An 18,899-nucleotide genomic window follows, 5' to 3' on the forward strand; every position below is an offset into this window, starting at 1 on the left:
CTGTCTGAGGTTTGTTTACAATGAGGCAGCATATCTAAAAAGTAGTAGAGAGCTAGCTGACAGCAAAATGGACAGCATAAATGAATATAACATACAACCCCTTAAACTTTATTCTCATTTGGTCTTTGAATCTAACTACACATACAAAACATGTGTTATTTTCATTTGAAATACATTGAATGAAATTTTTTTTTATAGAAAGCCCAGTAAACTCAATCCATCAGATCTTGCTTTATTTTCCAGCTTAGGATGGATGTTTTGTCAAATCATTCCTTAATTTTATACTTCAGCAGACTGAGAGATCACAGTGATTTGAAATATTTTCTTCAGAGGGAATATAGAAATGGCATATTGACAACATATTATTTTTGCTTTTTAGTGGTGCTAGTTATTTATTGGGGTTAAGAGAGCAGAGATATGGAACAAAGTAAATTTTATCTTCCTAGAAACCATAATGTATATTTCTTTTCTTCTGAATGAGCAGACTGGCAATTTTGATATCTAATGGAAAATGCATAGACATACATAAGTTAGTTTTCCACTACGTGGCCCAGTGACCCAAAGCAGTATGGACATGACAGAGCACAACAACTTGATGGGGACAAGATAGTCAAGCACTACTTAGGATCCTAAGGATGTTTTGCATCTCATGTTGAGTTCTCTGGTCTTTGCTATTGTTGCCCATACTATATTGTTGAAAGACAATCTGCATTTGACAGCAAAATTAAAATCATGCTATGACAGGGAGGGTAGATTTATCCTCCACCATGCTGTCCAGTGTATTGTGTATAGCTGCAATGACCAGGCTGTACACAAGCAGTGGACAATATTTGGACCTTCATGAAATAAAGTGGATTGTTTTTACAGCTTAGACTTCCTGTCGTCTTTTTTTTTTCTCGTTTAAATAGACTATCATCACTTGATGGGAACTTCTGCAGTTTGGTTATAGGGCAGAACTGCAGTGAAATTACCTCAGGAGAGAGGTACTGTAACCTAAGAAAGTCCAGCTTACCTTCTGATGAAAATATTACAGTGCTTATATATGGCATAACATCAGCATATTCTCTGCTAAGGTTGACCACAAATTCTGTTCATGTCCCGGTTTACCATAATAAAATAATTTATTAGAAAGCTTGAAACACAGTTGGACCCTCTTTGTGTTACAAAGTCTCTCTTCATATAACTGTCTTTCTTTCTGGGTTGTCTTACTATAAGCAACAGAAAGGCTTGGTTTTTTTCAAAAATAATTTTTGTACTCACAATTTTGTTTTTTCTCTTCACACTGGAATCCCCCAACCACTTCCCTTAATATTATTGCCAGATGAAGAAAGATGGAAGAAAGTAAGGTTTATAAGAGAAGTCTGCATGCTTTCTTATAACATGAACATATTCTGCAGGAAACCATTAGATTCTTCTGAAATACTAGAGCTTCCTATCTGATGCTGATTTATCCTCTCACTGTAATGGCTCCATTCTTTGAGACACTTAAATATGAAAGGATTGGAGTATAGCATCCAGATGATTATTTTAATCCCCTGGGTCACAGGAAGACCAACTGCTTTGCTTCATATATTAACAGGATCAAGGGAGAAACTGAAAGCTCAATTCCCAAACCCCAGACTAATCCCCCAAACACTGAAATGTTCCATCTTCATGTGTAAGAGCCTAGCGTAAGTAGATTGCATCAATGGACAAAAAAGGACTGAAATACTCTTTGAGGATTTTGTAAGGGAAAACCTGTTAGTGGATTGACATGTAGGTTCCTAGATGCCCAGGAGCCTTCTCATGGGTACCTAGCTCATGAACTCAGCAGGAATTAGATGTAATGCAAATGCAGTAAAAGAGCAAATAAAAATTAAACAAGGACACAAATAAAATAAAATAAAATACAATTTAAAAACTTGAGGCAAGGGGATACAAGCCAAAATGGAGCTTTGTACAGAATTAGAAACTGTTCCTCTGCTATCTGCACACAGAAACTAGAAATTTCTGCTATTCATATCACTTATATCCAAATTAGTTTTGCAGGTACATTGTTATAGAAACCTAAGTTCATCAGATCTTAGCTGCAATACATGTAAAAGGCAATGATTCTGCATTTTTAGGTTTTTAATAGTTTTAAAATTACCTCCGAAAAATAATTTCTCTGGGATATATCACCTTTGACATGCACAAACCATTCTGAATCCTTAAACTGTACTCATCTCTGTCAGTCTTTAGTTAAAGCTTTTTACTTACTGGTTTTTTAACTTACTTTTTTCTTTTTTACTCTTTTTTGACAGCTGTATTTTTAATAAATATTTCTTACACTACTCTTTTTAATTTTCAGCAACTGAATTTGCAAGCAATTCCTGTGTTATTCTCAATAATCCTCAGATGTATACAGATTGGCATTTGGATTCACATGGTGGATGAATTTGTTTGTTGATCAAATTTCAGCTGCTTACTCACTCAGAATTACTTTCAGTTTTTCAGTCAAGTTTGGAGCCAAACCATTGTGTTTGTTTATTATACCATTCCACACCAGCAGAAAACTTTTATTGTTTTGGAAACTGACTTAAAAAAATAAAAGCACAATCTGGAAATCATTCTGCTGTTTGTTTCTTGAGAATACCTGTTGCTTCAATAAAAATCAGTGAGTGAAATACAGGCATATCACTTCAGCTGCCTTCTCCAAATATTTATTCAAAACTGGCTTTCTGCTATGGCATGAATAAGTGAACAATCTCAGAAACTGTTGTTACTTGAGGCAGATGGTAGTAGTATCAAAGCCCAGAAAACTTCCAACTGCTGTCATGACTATAATCACCTCTCAGCCAAACAAATATTTAGGAAGGGTTTGAAAGACATGCATGTTTAGTAAAGTGTGAGGAAGAGAGTGAGAAAGTAGGTTATAGGAAACTCAAACTCACTGAAAATCCCCTGGGCAGTAGGTTAACAGAGCTTAGACTGAAAGTGTTAACTGTTTCCAATGAGGTATGCAGGGCACTAATCCAATGAGATAAAATAGAGGAGCAAATTGTTATTCCCTTCCAGATGGGAAAAGACCAAACATTGGTTTTGTTACTCTGAAAATGGCTTTGCAGCAGATGAACATTGCAATTCTGAAGTGTCAAAGATGCTACTGAGTGAAATGTTGCTATTCATAGCAAGATTTTAGTTTTGTTTGCTACGATTTTTTCATGTTTACATCAATTTACATCAGGTTGTTCTCAGTTTTGCTCTGTACTTAATGAACTTGGGACATGGTAGGACAGTGGTGTTGGCATTAAAATGCCTAACACTAGAATGCTTAAAAGTTTATACTCTCATATTCACTGAAATAAACCTCTCTAGGGAAAGATTCACAGCACCTGATTTACACAGCAGTTGTGATATACAAAAAAATCCTAGATTCAACTCTGTCTCTTATCCTAAACTTCTAAAGAAAAATGTTTTGTTGTCATTAAAGGAAAAAGTTGGAAGTATGCAGAAAACCCTCCACCTGACCCTTTCCACATGACCCTTTCCATGTTTGAATTCTATGGGCATAATAATTCTTTGTCCTTTTCCAGGACAGCAGTCGAGTATCAGTTTTTCACATAACAGAAAGAGTGTTTGAGTAGAATTAAGTAAAAAATTAGTGTTAGAAATTTACAACTGTGATAGGCCAGAAGATACATGGTGGATACTAATGAAGGATTTGAAATTTAAAACTTATATATTACTTTTAGGCATAGACCTGACCAAATTCAGGGCAATTTTTTAAAAAATATTAATAATAATCCTCTAGAAGGTTAGATATTAGACAGATGGAAAAGCAACTTTATTTTTACTAAGACTAGCTGAGTGAAGTAAACAGTTTGCAAATCTCTGTGCAAAAGGCCTCTTAAGACTTTTTTTTCTTTTTTTTTTTTTGGTGACATTTATCTGTGAGTAATTGTGCAGCTAAGCTCAAGCCAGAATGACTTATTTTCATTTTGGATTTCTTATTCCTGCTTCATGGCAGCTGATCTGAACAGTCCTTCCATAACCTAGTTTTCCAGACCTTTATTCCCTATTTAATTATTTTAATCTTTAATACTCCAAATATCACATACCTGGATATCTTTGATAAGCAAACTTACATCCAGGTTCCTTCATACGCCTCTACTTCATAAATAATAACAATTGATAAAAATGAAGACAACAAAATGGAAAACTGACAACTTCTACACATTCTGTAACTATCTGATCCCCATTTATTTTTCCTCCCCATTACATATATTCTGCCATGACCATTCCAACATATTTTTTAGTGTCATTGGGAAAATAATAGTTCACCTCAATGTTCCTATACAACAAGGACTTTTGGAGAGAGGAAGAAATTTGTTCTCAAATATTTGACAAAGGATTTTATATCAAAAGTTTCAGAGGTGATAGGAAGGAGTGGACTGTCACACTTCTAGGATTGAAACTCATGGCACATTCTCATTTCCCTCTGCTTAAAAGGCATTTCTCCTAACTTCCTTGGGAGAGCACAATAGGTGCAAAATTCTGGTGCATCCCTGGTGCAATCATTCTCCTCATCTCCCAAGGAATAAGCCTTGCATCACAAATCCTTATTATCACAGGAAATGTAGCAAGCTATTTTAAAACCAAGGTCATCATGCATAATCCAATTGGCATAGATTTGCTAGCACTGGATTGCCCATTATAAGCCATGGCTGAAATGAGTTCTCTCTCTGTTGCTGTTTTGCACAAAGCATGAGTCCATTCCCATCAGACATTACTCTGTCCACCCATCCCAATCATATTCTACGTCTTCCACTCATCCATCATCAGCAAAAGTTCAGAGGTTTTACCACTCACTAACCCCATCTCAAGTCTTCTTAGGATGTCTTGTCTCATGCAAACTTCGAGGGTATGAAATTCTGAGTTTCATACAGGGTGAGGAAATTTCAGAAGTTGCATTACCATGATCTTTTGGGATATGGCAATGCCAACAGTTTGCAGTCTGGGCTGAATCCATGTGCATGTGGCACATGTACTTTATTTCTTGTAACGGTGGTAGCATGAGAGTGAAGGAGAACAAACTGGGGGGTCTGTTTTACAGAGAAGGTTTACCCTCAGAAGAGAAGGCACTCCTCAGGGACATCTCAAGTGCAGTAGGACTGGCTTTCTATAAAACAATGGGAAAGGACCAGTAAAGAACAGGAAGAAATTATATCTAGACTCCAGGCTTAGTCACTCCAGCAGTTCCTCAGGTTCAACGAATATTGTGTAAATATATTTACATACCATTTATTGATTCAGATGTCTTCTCTTTGTTTATGTACCAATGCATGTGTCCTTAGTGTATACAGGAAAAGGGAAAGGAGCAAAAAACCTCACTTTCTTCTTTCCCTTTTATTCTTCAAGAGCACTTTATATTTTATAATCTTTCTGTGGTCAAGGCTAGCTAAGTACTCCTAGCTTTCTGAGCTTTCTACAAAAGTGGATTTAGAAAGTGGATTTTGCAGAGTGTTCATATGTTCTTTTGTTTTTTTAAAAAGTTTTATGATTTCCTACAAAGTTTATGGCAAATAGTAAAGATGATTGTATACCACATAGATGAATATTTTTCTGCTATATAAAATTCATATTTCATACACAGAACACAGGGACTATAAATTCATAATGATTACTGGTAGTTCAGAACACTACTGTGGTTGCAGAAAGCACTTTATTATCAACTTTTACTTTAATGTTTGGAGACCTTCACCATTCTAGTAAAGTAAAACTAAAGTAATACAAACCCTCCCTTTTAAACTAAAGTGATTTTTGTTGAAATGTTCATAAATACCAAAACTAAAAAGATCACCATCAGCAAGTATAATTTATTCAAGCCTTAATATTTCCTGATTCTTGCAGTTGAAGCATTTCTATTTTCAAGAATTATTTCACTAGGAGTTTTTCACTGGATTCAAAGTGCTTCATTATTAAATTTTCTCTGATTCTTCAAAAACACCTTAAAAATAGTTACATAAATTTGAGACACTGAGCATGAATGAATTAGTATTTTTGTTTAATGATTGTTTTATTTAATGATTATGTTGCTTTTTCTTTAAATAATGGTATATTCCTTAATAGCAAATATTTTGCTAAATTACTTACTCTTGTCTTTTCTTTTAATTAATGCAATTTGTAAAGATTGCATTGAGTTTTCTGTAAAAGTTTCCATGCTTTCTCTTTTTGACCAAGGCATATCAAATAACCAAATATGTCAATGTTCCATAATAGCATAGAGATGGTATCTTTGGTTGTGTCATTTGTTGCTAACTTGGTGAAAGTTCAGAGTTGCATAAAAACAGTTATGCTGCAAGGATACCTGTAATCAGTCTTATTTCTCTCATCTTTAGTTAACTTTCCTAATCCTCCCACATTCTGAAGTTCTTTAAATTTATTGAAAATATCATATTCTTATTTATGCACTTAAAGTTAATTTTCTGAGGCCTAATTTCTAAGGCTATATCCCATAATTTTTCTTGGGTAGGAAACTATTTCCTGATGGCACAGCCTCCTTCCTTTTATTCCATCTTCTTGCTGATCAATGCATCTTCTTGCATCACCTCTGCCATATGGATGCAATAATTCTTTTTCTGTCTTAAACAGAAATCCAGTCCTGTATTGCAGATGACACAAGTGACAATTGGAGCATTAATCCTGGATGAATTTAGTAATGAAATGTGATGAAGTGTGAGCTAGATAGGTACAGCTCCATCTCCTCCTCACATATTTAAATAATTAAATTACAGCACACCTACAAAACTAGCAAAGAAACCTCTCTTTTAGTTTGGTCTGCAAGTAGAATGGCAGCTTATCCTTATATATCATGTTCCCAAGTCAGTAAGTAAAATATTGAATCCTATGTGAAAACAGTATTTAATATTTATTTTTACGTAATGGTATTTGGCAGAAATATTGATTGTCCAACAGGAGGCAAAGGGCACATAAGAAATCAAAATGAGGATGGTTACTTTTAATTCAATTGACATAGGCAAAGGAATATTTCTACAACAGCTCAACTCTAGAGTTTTAATTTTCCTAACACTTTCATTTCTCTTGTGTAGTCAACAGAGCTCAAGTGAGGGGCAAACACTCAGGACCTCTCTTAAATAAGCCAGTATTGATTTTCTATGAGATTAAAGCAAATTCCGATCTAAAAAACAAGGGAAAGCAAACAAAAACAATGTAAGGCTACATGTTTAGGTGGTCTCCAATTGTCTCATAGCCTTAGAAATGTTTGATTTGCCTTTTTTTTTTTTTTTTAACAGGATAAAAAAGTTTTGGCCTTCAAAACTTTAACACTCAGCCCTCAGTCAAAATAACAATCAAGATTTTTGCCTAAATGTATTGTTTCATTATAAGCTAAAAATATCAGAAAATTAGATTCTTAACTGTGATTTATAACATCTCTACTATCTTCAGGGACACTTGATGAAATCAACCTGAATTAAATTGGAGAGTAAATTTAAAATTCATTGGTTAACTGCACTACTGCACTAAATTTTTGTGTGGACACAGATTTGATTTATCTTTATTAACTCCCTAGGTTCTGAAATAAGGGATTAAAACTGTTAAACTAATCAGGTGTGCATTCTGGTTGACTTTCCTAAGTGTTCAAGAAAGAGAAGTGCTCACTTAGAGAGGAGGAGATGTTCCTTTACAGTATTTAAATTCTTCTGTGTCTGGAAAGCAAAATATATTAAACATATAAAAACATTTGTCTCCTTTAAATGACTGAACTTTAGTTCACTTAAGAATGGCCACAGACTGGGGAGCTCTTGTTCTGTCCACAGCAATTTACCCATTATTCTTGTCTATCTCTTAATTAGTGCATACCCCTCCCTATGGACTCTGTCAGTCATGACTTGAATTCTACAGACTTAGGAAGACCAACAGGAGCAGAATAATTCTCACATTTTGGGTAGAGAAATTTAAGAACTAATTATTTAGTCCACAAAATATCTGAGAAGTGAAAATCATTTACTGTCCTCACTCTCAATAAATCCTGACTGAGAAGTGTTAACATCAATCTGCATCTTGAACCTCATTGGCAGCTATACTTTGCTCTTTTTTTAGAGGTTAATGAACATGTTATGCTTCAAAACCTTTTACCTCTGATTCTAAATGGAGAAAGCTATGAAACTGTGCTTTTAATGCAGTTTACACACAAAAACTGTGCTTTTTTGTGTATTTACTTCCAGCACATAAGCAAAATCTGAACCTTATTGGGTTTTTAAAGATAAAAATATGGGAAGCTTCCAAACTTCAGCTGAGGTGTATTTCTTTTTTGCAGACCTTTGTAAAGCAAATCACTTATTTTGCATGCTCTGTTGTCAGCTACTAAGCTGCCACCTGAAAAATTCTGTGACACACTATGAAATTTATTTTCAATTTTTTTAAACTATGTTCCTGTTCCTTTTTTATTTTCCATACACCATGGTCAGGCAAAGATAAGGTTCCACTGTTTCGATTTAGCAAATCTATTCGGGGTTATCTCCTTAGTAACGTTATATTTTGTACCACAGAATTATAGAGAGAACTGCTATGCAGACAAAAATATTTTGGGGCTTCAAAAGTCCCTTAGAGTTGGCTGTTCTTTGATCAGGCCTACATTTTAAATGTATTTCACTTGCAAAGGGAAATAACATGTTATGTTGTATTAAGAGACTGAATTCAAATAATCTGAAAATGGTTCATTCCTGCCAGGCACTATCTACAGACAGCTAGTCAGTGAGCCTAAGCAAATAAGACAGGTACTTCCAAACTGGCACATGATTGCTGCAAACTGACAAAACTACTAAAGTAAAATAAAAACTAACCTAAATATACTATTAAGTAAAACTTTTGATTTTTTTTTTTTGTAACTTTTTATAGTCTGAGGTTTTTACCAAATGCTAACCTTCTTCCCCCATTTCCATATATACTGGAAAGTTCACATTCTTTATTAAAAACTTAATTTTTTTAATGAAATCTGTAAAAAACAAGGTTTATTACACAGCATTCATTTTGCTTCTAGTGCATGAGGTCTAAAGGATTTTGTAGATAATTTCTGTCATCATTAGACTTCCCACAGAAATAATCACCAGTTATCAGAATTACTGGAGAGACAGGGAGGAAGGGAACAAGAAGGCAGTGAATTATTAATAATTTGACAGAGCAAGTCCAACACATATCTAAGAAAATGTTTTTCTTTATTGATTCCTTTGTCTCTTTTTTTTTTCTTCTTCTTACCTATCACCTTAGCTTTATGAGACTGAAGACAAATGCTAATGAGCCTATAATTGGCCTAAGCCCCAGAAAATTACTCTGGGGAATTTGTATTTCAAACACATGAGTTTTATTATTTTTGCAGATAATTAGCAGATTAGTTAAAGTAAATAATTTCCTCCTTCTGTTAGGCAAATGCCGTCAAATGCAAGCACATTTTACTCCTACATACACCTACTTCAAAATTATTTGTAAAAAGGTTATGATTTAAAAAGATGGTGTGTATGGAGGAGGAAGTTTACTTATGCTCAGTAAAGATTTTTTAAAACTAATTCGTTTTATAAAATTTTTGGGGGTTTTGCTTTTTTATATGTGTATATATTTTTCTTCAGAAAAATTTTTGCACATCTCAAGTCTTTCATTCTTTCAACTCATGCTGGCAGTGCAAAAAGGATAGAAGTATACATAGTTGTTATAACACAAAAAAAAATTTTGCATGTTTTTCATAAAGTTGATGTTACATAATACTGCCTGTCCAATTAAAATTTAGAATGCTTTAGAAAAGAAAGATACTTTCACAAAATTCTCTCCAGGATTCAGTCTCTTTAAGGGTATAAAAAGTGAGGGAAGGGACAGAAATTAGTAAATCTTTATTCAAACAACCCTGCTTCAATCACAGCTCATTACAAAATAAGGATTAAAAGTGGTCTTTAAAAAATAAACAAACAAACAAACAAAAAAAAACCAAAAAAAAACCCACCCATGTCTATCATAATGATTTATTATGGACACAACTCACTTGAAACAATCCCAAACTCAGACGTTTCTCTTTCCCTATTTCTAAACCATGATGCAGCCCTTGTCAAATGTGTCCAGGTTGAAGTTGTGTTTCCCAAGTGTGGCACACACATCATGAAGGTGGAAGGTTCCTATGAAGAGTGAGTTTGTAGTTCACACTTCTCTGTCATCTGAAATTCCAGTCACAAGCCATGAGTCCTTTCAGAGCTGTGGAATGTTCTTGGCAGTATGAAGGAACTGGAGATACAGCAGGAGAGGTTTTGGTACCTTCAGGGCTTCTGGGATGGAGGTCAAAGGAAAGTTAATCCATCCAGCACTGTCACAACCACGACTGTCAGGCTTCCTGCTGTGGAAGCAAAACCATGTATAGTAAGTTTCCAGTGTTTTGGATTCCTATAGCTCTCCTTTTCTAGCATCTGCTGCGAAGTGACATTTCTCAGCTAGAAAAGCTGGCATAAGATAGAAGGATATGTTATTTCTGCAAGCACATGATGATCACACAGAATTTCTGTATGAAGAAACAGATCCATCTAACCAAAAGACTTGCACAGATCTTCCAATGCCAGTGTTAGGGAAATCAGCAATAAAGGAATGGCTGCAGAGTCAAAAGCCCAGGTTTCCACAAGGCCATACCTAATCAGTTCACTAGAAGATAACTATTGGTGTGATGCTGTTGGAGAATTATACAGCCGTACTGTCTGAAACATGTCTGCTGAGATCTGAGCATATAAAATCTAAGTCTGAAGGAAAAGGTGATTCCTGGTTTTGATCTCAATTTGAGAACCTCAGATGGTATATTTTAGAACTCAGATGGATTTTGAACTCCTAAGAAAAAAGGAAACATGCTACCCTCCAGGCACAGCATTATCTGCTTCAACAGGACCTGACCAAGAGAAGGTTCACAGAAATCAGGGAAGAAAGGGTTAAACTCCCCAAATGTGTATCTTTGAATGCCTTTGAATTGTTTCAATTTTCTTTTTCTTTTTTTTTTTTTTTTTTTTTTTTTTTTTTTTTTTTTTTTTTGTATTGTATGGAATTTTGTCAGAGTTTGTCCTAACATTAGTGTACAGACTGTGTGTTCGGATTTCTTATTTTATATTTTGTAATAGTTTGTCCTAACATTAGTGTACAGACTGTGTGTTCGGATTTCTTATTTTATCTTTGTATTTCTTTAGTAGAACCTATAGTTTACCAGGCCAGAGTTTCTTATCAGAATTGGACAGTTAACATACTCCTAAGAGCTCAGTTATTAAGTTGGATACATTTATAAATCAAGCATGGATAGTAAAGAGAAAAAGTCCTAACAAATTAAATGATCTTATAGAACAAATAAATCTGAAAAACAAATTCCACTTAAAAAATAGTTATAGGTTTGTTCCTGAAAAGCCAGAAAAAAATTAGAACATCTGCTAAACAATTAATTATGTGTAAGGGAATCAAAATAAAGCAGCTTTGTGGCAAAAGCAATATTCCCAGTTTCTACTGCTTGCAAAATAAATGGAATGTGTCTACTTGGGGATACAAATGTGATGTATTGTGAACAGCATTTTAAAGGCATCTCTTAAGACTTAGGGCAGTAATGCCTTCTGAGTGATTTCCCATTCCTTTATTTCCTTTTATCTCTCCTTCCTGTGGGTATTTGTGCGGTGACATAAGGTCAAGATGGGAAGCTATTCCTCATTTATTTGAGTAAGTAACACACAGTAAGATAATAGTGTAGGGAACCCTGCTTTTTTAACTCTACCATTCGTCATATTCATTCTGCTGTTGATGTACTTTTGTAAATTTCATCATCTGTCAGACAGCAAAAATACCTGATGCTGAAAATATTGATGGCGTGCTGCTGGGTACTGAAGCTCACATGCTTTAGCCAAGTGGATCTGATGAGCAGCCTAATCAAGTGGATGTTTGAGGGTTCTAAGCACATCACTAAGCTGGATCCTGAGACTGCAGATGAAAACCCAGTTTATTTTGCTGGAAAAGAGTATGCATGTGATTTTATTTTCCCATGATTTGGCACTTAACAAAGTTTCAATCTGAACATGAATTTCTGCCATGTCCACATTTTTATTTGTTATCTTAAAATATTGAACTGCTAAGCCTTCTTCTGTAGTTCTGCAGTTCTACAAAAGCCCTTTCTATGGCCACTGCTGCTGACAAAGGGCGACAGATCAAATCTTTTTGTACAGCAAACACAGAAGAGAGAATGCTGTGGGATGGGGCACTATTCTTACCCTTCTCCTCTGTGTTTGAAGGCAGAACACATCCTATAGCATCTCTGTAACTTTTCACACACTTGCTTTTTAAGAATATTAGAAACCAGGGATGGATTCCTAAATTAATTTTTCTCCCTTCTGGTTAAAATGTATGTATCTTAAAAAGCCATAGATAAGTATGTCAGTTTTGGAGGATTGAAGCGAAGGCTGCAGGCATGGGAAGCAGTTGAGCAAAGACAAGTAAGGCACAAATAAATAATGAAACCTCACAGTTAACTTGATGTGCAAGCTCATCTCAAGAGTATGCCCAATTTACTCAGATATTTCCAAGCCTGGGGCATATGAACACTGGCAACCTTGCAGCTGTAGTTTGAAGGGATCTAGCACCTGAAAATTATGTGGTGTCAGGAGAGAAATCATGTTGAATGTCTTTCCCGCCTCAATGAATTCTATAAATTAAAAATGTGTGCCTTGGGCTTACTCTTTTCGGAGTATAAAATAAACTTTCCAAGTTTGTTAATTTCAAGTTATCCTTTCACATTCCTTTGGATGCATGTCTTCATTCTGTCCCCTTTATTTAATCAAAAATACTTGGTATAGCTATATTTTATCTAGTGATTGTAATCATGACAGATTACCAGTTCACTCAAGGTGCAATAGTAGCAATACCAAAACAAAAGACATGGATAATGGAATAGCTTTAAGGAATGTCGGTCTTTTTGGTATGCAAATGAACTTCAGAAACAATTGCCTGTTGCAAGATGTATGAATTACTAACAGAAAAACACTGCTGAATTTGATCCCCAATGGTAGGATGTTTTCTAAAATAGTTTTGGTTATGCTATGCAGTTCTGTTATATACTTTAAAATAATACAAGCCAAGTGTAGTAGTTTTGAAGGAGGCAAGAGGAAAGGAAGACTTTGCTCTTGTGACTTTCACTGAGCAAACTGTTAGAAAAAAAATCTTGAATATTAATACTATGATCAAAAAATTTCAAACATCAATAGACTATAAAGCATATACATCATTATACATCAATACATTATACCTTGATTCATCACTTTTATATTCTTCCCCATGCACAAGATAGCCACAAAGCCTTGCAATTCTTAGCATTCCCTCTACAGTAAGGGATCTTCACTCTTTTTGCTCTTCTGTGACACAGAAAAAAGAGTTTTCACTCTCACTAGCTATAATAGCAGGGTGAAGGAGGGGAGTTTGAGGAGTGGGTTGGTTGGTGCTGCTTTTTTCTTGTGACATTCAATCGTTTTTCTTTCATTCCTGTGACACATGTAGGAACAAGAGACCAAGCGCATTATAAACATTGTACAAATCACATTATTGGACAAATAGATGCAACAGAGATAAAGCATATAACACATTTTGTTATGCAGCACTTAAATTCTAAATTAAGTGTGAACTACATAACTGCCCTGATGTGACTGATTCTGTTTCAGCATGGCAGCCTTATAGCTTGGGAAGAAAAGAACTAAGCAGCTTATAGAAAAATTGATTTTCCACAAGAAAGACGACAAGCAATTGATGACTGGTTATCTGGTAACTGTCGTAGGCTACTGGAGATCAGCAGCCCTCTGGTGACGGTAACTGATGGATCACAGCATCACAAATAAGATGTAAACAAAACAGAAAAGCTCTGACTTCTCTTCACTAAACTGGATTTGGAAGTAAACAGAAATCTGAAGAGAAATCTTCCATGTTTTTTTTATTCTAATGCTAATCTTTAAAGAAAATTTTCAAATTAATGGGGAATAATCAGTTTCAAGGTATATTTTTCATGTTGTCTGATTTAGATTGGACATGTGTTTGTTCAAGTTGTGATAGTTGCAACATATAGGTGCTTAATTTTTATTTATTAAAATTACATATGATGCTTCAACATTCTGCTTAATTCTTGTACTAAATCTAAAGTGATGTACTATTATTTTAATACCTAATAAGCAATTAAGGAAAATAAGTAAAATATTTATTAATGTAACACATATTATAAATTTGACAACATCACCAAGAGAATTGCTAGTGCTACAAGTCTATAAAAAACAGACCACAGAATAAACATGGGAAAATGTGAGATCTTCATCTGAAATACTCAGTAATTCATTCAAACAACTCATTTTCCTCTAAGATTGGATAAATAAGAAAAGAAAGAAACACTGTCTCAATGCATCAGCAATCCATTTGTATTTATTTTCTCCTTCTGAAAGAATTCAGTAAGATTTCCCAATTCATAGAGCTGAATTAATACAATTATTAAACACATTAAAAAGAGAACACAAGGATCAAGAGAAAATAGAGAAGCAAAGTCATGTATGAAAATTCATATTCATTCTACATGTTTACATGATGCAAAGCAGGCAGTAATTTCCAATTTTGTAAAATTAATCTACTATTTAATGTTGCAGTGTATATAATTATGCAAAAACTTAGAGGTCATGCGATTAACATCATGAGTTAAATCATATAAATCTGATTGTCATGATGGAAAGAGCCAAGAGACTGCACTCACTGCTAGCTCATAAAGGTAGTGGTAAAAGTGGGAGATCAACTGATCACCTGAAAGTGTAATTCATTAGAAATGAATTGAGTTGCAATGAAGTCTACTAAATAGCTTTTATGTTCTAAACATCTTTGCTTGGAAAGTCTTGTTGAGAATTTAGATTTTTTTTTCTTATTGTTTATGCAGTCCGTAATTACACACTATATCTAAGCAATTCATCCAGCCAGTATTTCAAGTCTGAATTGGTAAAGAAGGTATTTTTACTTATGCTTTACAATATAATGTATATTATATTTCAAGTGTTTTACAATTCTTTCTGTAGTTCTATCATAATATGCTAATGTTACAGTTGATCTTGGAAAAGTCAACAACCTGAAAACTGCACTGAAAATGAGAGAATTTTACTATTATTTGATGATCTCAAAGCCACACAAAGCTAATAATTTTTACCATATGAAGACCTCTCAATGTCACTATCATCCCATTGAGCTTAAAGCTGTGTGCAACTATTAGAATGAAAACAAATTTCTCAGTAGGTAGTTTCCTTCAATAAACAATGCTTATCTTATGTCTACATTATCAAAGTGATCCATTTCTTTCCACTATGCAGTAGAAGGTATTTTTTTTTAAATTTTAAGTAATTGTGTTACTGTTTGACATACAAATATTTCTCCAAAGATTTTTTAAATATTCCAATTTCTTTATGTTTTATGAATCAAACAACATAATTATTCATTGAAAACAGCCAAAACTGTCTGTAATACCAATGAAAATATAAAAAAATACATAATTTAAACTATGAGTACTTGCTTTTTTCTGTAAATTCAGAAATGTTACCTATTTCACAGACTTAGCTCTTACATATGTGCACATGCATTTGCTTTCAAAAAATGCTGACATCAAACATATCAGGAAATACTCATACTTTTTTCAATAGATCAGGAATTTTATATAATCTTAGAGAGTTTTTTCCCATTATTTTTCAATATTGAGAAAGCTACTTTAGCACTATAAAAATTGCAAAGCTATAATCCTTTTGCTTATTAATACTTCGGGTTTGAGATAAAAAGAACAAAGTTGTCACTTTATTCACTAACATAAACGAGAGAAAATGTATTCTGAAGATATTTGTTAAGCATGGATTCATTCTTTTGTTCAATCATTTTACTAAATAAAAGTTACACAACCTTGTATATTTAATAAACCCGAGTCAAAGGGTGTTTATACTATAATATTGTCTTTTCAATCTCATGTTATAGAGAAGCCACAAATCCTCTGACTCTATCAGATCAATTGAGAAAATGCAGACTAAGGTCCTTCCTGGGTAGAATCAAAGTGTCTAGGACTACCTTGGTACTCTCATTATTTTCTTTACATATGACAGTTACCCACAGATCTATTTTTCCATAGAATTTTACTGGACATACAAATTTCATCTAAATGTACTGTAAAATGGATTATTGCATGTACCATATGTCTAAATAAATCCTCATATACCAAAGTTACTTCCAAGTATGTTGTATATGTGTGTTGGTTTTGGTTGGGGGACAGTTAATTTTTTTCACAATGGCTGGTATGGGGCTGTGATTTTGATTTGAACAGAGTGATCAGAATAGAGGTAGATATGTTTTTTGTTATTTAAGCATGGCTTACACAGAGCTTAAGCCTTTTCCGCTTTTCATACTGCCACATTGGCAAGGAAGTTGTGGGTGCTTGGGAGGAGAGACACTGTGACAGATGACCCAAACTGACCAAAGGCATATTCCAGACCATGTGACATCATGCTCAGTACATAAATTGGAGGGAAGGAGGAAGGGGGTAACGTTAAGACTGCTGGCATTTTTCTTCCCAAGTCACTGTTACACCTATGGAACCCTGCTCTGCTGGACACGGCTGAACACCTGGCAGACCATGGGAAGCAGTGAATTAATTCCCTGTTTTATTTTGATTTTTTTGCAGCATTTGTTTTCCGTATTAAATTTTTATCTTAATCGACAAGTTTTCTAACTTTTACCTTTCCAGTTCTCTCCCTGATCCCACTGGTGGGAGAGTGAGCAAGTGACTGTGGGGCTTGGCAGCAGGCTGGGGTTAAAACACAAGAAAGGGTCAGATTAAACATGAAGTAAGTCCAACCAAGCTGTTGCTGGTTCAGATGGCTAGGAAAAAAAATAAATCAAGAAGAGCATTAAAAAAAAAGTAAATTTTGTGTTTCTGACACTTCCAGACAAGAAAAATAGGAAAAGTCCTTGCAAGCTTGAACCTGCCTTTATCTGAACCTTGGTTTATTTTGTGTGCTTCTCTTGGTGTGCCCAAAAAACATTGTTTCCATAGTTTAAAAAAAAAAGGAAAAAAAAGAAAAAAAGAAAAAAAAAGAAGAAAATAAAAAGGATTAGAAGCCAAAGCCACAGAATATTTTTCTGAGGGAGAATAAAACCATATGTACTCATTTGTGCATCGTGAAAAAATAGTACTCCTTTAGTAACTACTAAAACCTCAAAGTCTAACATTTTGTTGCAATGGAAAAATAAAATTTTGCATTTAACATGACACAACAGTTAACTGGAAAAACTGCTTGTAAATCTTGGGAAATCTTGTTAATTCCTTCTATTTCAGATCATTTTTCATCAAGGACTCACGTTTTCTTTCCAATTTAATAAGGATTACTTTCATATTAATTCAGATTATTATGACTGTGGCACTATTTCTAAGAGGCTTACATGAACACTATTTTCAACTACATATTGCATGTTTCAACAGGTAATGTTACAAAGACTATAAAGAGAAAATGAAAAAAAATTTGAATATTCTAACCTTTAAATCCAGTAAAAAGTCAACCAACTAAACAAGCAAAAAGCTAGATAAAAAACCAAATAAGCTGCAACAGGTTCAGTTGTTCTGTTATGAATACTGTGAGCTTTATTTCACTAGTAATTTAAGATTCACTTTAAATCAAAGAATCAGAGGGAACAGTTCATGTTAGGACTCTTCAATGAAAGCAGATAGCAAAGTTTTTTGTGTTTATTAACTGCCAGAATCTCGTCAAAACCAATCTCAAGTGAAGATTATTTGATAAATCATTCTATGTCTATAGGCAAATAAGTACTAATTATCACAATTTTAGATATTTGGAAGGTCTTTTGGAGGTACATTTCATAAAATCATAGAACCATAAAAGTTGGAAAAGCCGCTGAGATTGTTGAGTTCAACCATTAGCCACCATATTCACTACTAAACCACATCCCTGAGTGCCACATCCACAAGTTTTTGAACACTTCCAGGGATAGTGATTCCACCACTTCCAAGGGAAGCTTATTCCAATGCTTTCCCACCTTTCTGTGAGGATTTGTCTCCTAATATGGTTTTCTGTTGTTGTAGAATCATTCTATGTACCCCCAAGTGAATTTCTCATTTGTTTCGGTTTAATCATAATTAAAAATAAAAAATATCCTCAAAGCAAAATAAAATTTTATGATTTTGTCATCTAGTCTTTATTCATATGGTGAAAAGTTACTGTTGAAACAAGTCTGATGTAACTGCATGCATTAGAATTCTTCTCAAGTCTTATAAATGCAGAGTATAATTAAAATGCAATTTATGGTTGTTACTAGAAGATGCAAATATTTACTTAGTTCACTATTGCTATTGGATCTGAAATCAAAAGTGGCAACGGTGCATAATATAATCAGAAAAGAAAAACATGTAATTAATAGGACTTGACTCAAATAAATAATTTGGGTTTTCCTCTTGGTATCTAGCAAACAAATGTTTAATAAAACTAGTTATTTCCTTAGTACAGAAAGATCCTTTAGAGAAACATGAAGAAGAAATATTTAGTTAAAATCTAAGCTGCAACATGATGCAGATGCCAACATTGATCTTATGCAACCAGTTTAATTAATCTATGAGAAAATAATGGACACATCATGCCTAATTTATTTTACACATAAACAGTGACACTCAGATTGGAAAAAAGTTACTGACATACATAATAGATGCTAGATAAAAATTTAAAATAACTTGCAATAGGGCACTGCTTCTTTACTAGCCTTACTTGCAATGAAAAGCTTAGTGAGATAGATTTCGATTTAATTTACCATGGCATGAAACAGAATAAATCTACTGAAATCAGCGTGGAATACCACTGTAAAACAACATC

The sequence above is a fragment of the Passer montanus genome, unplaced genomic scaffold, assembly GCF_014805655.1.
Source record: "Passer montanus isolate IOZ18808 unplaced genomic scaffold, ASM1480565v1 scaffold31, whole genome shotgun sequence".
Classification (NCBI taxonomy): Eukaryota; Metazoa; Chordata; class Aves; order Passeriformes; family Passeridae; genus Passer; species Passer montanus.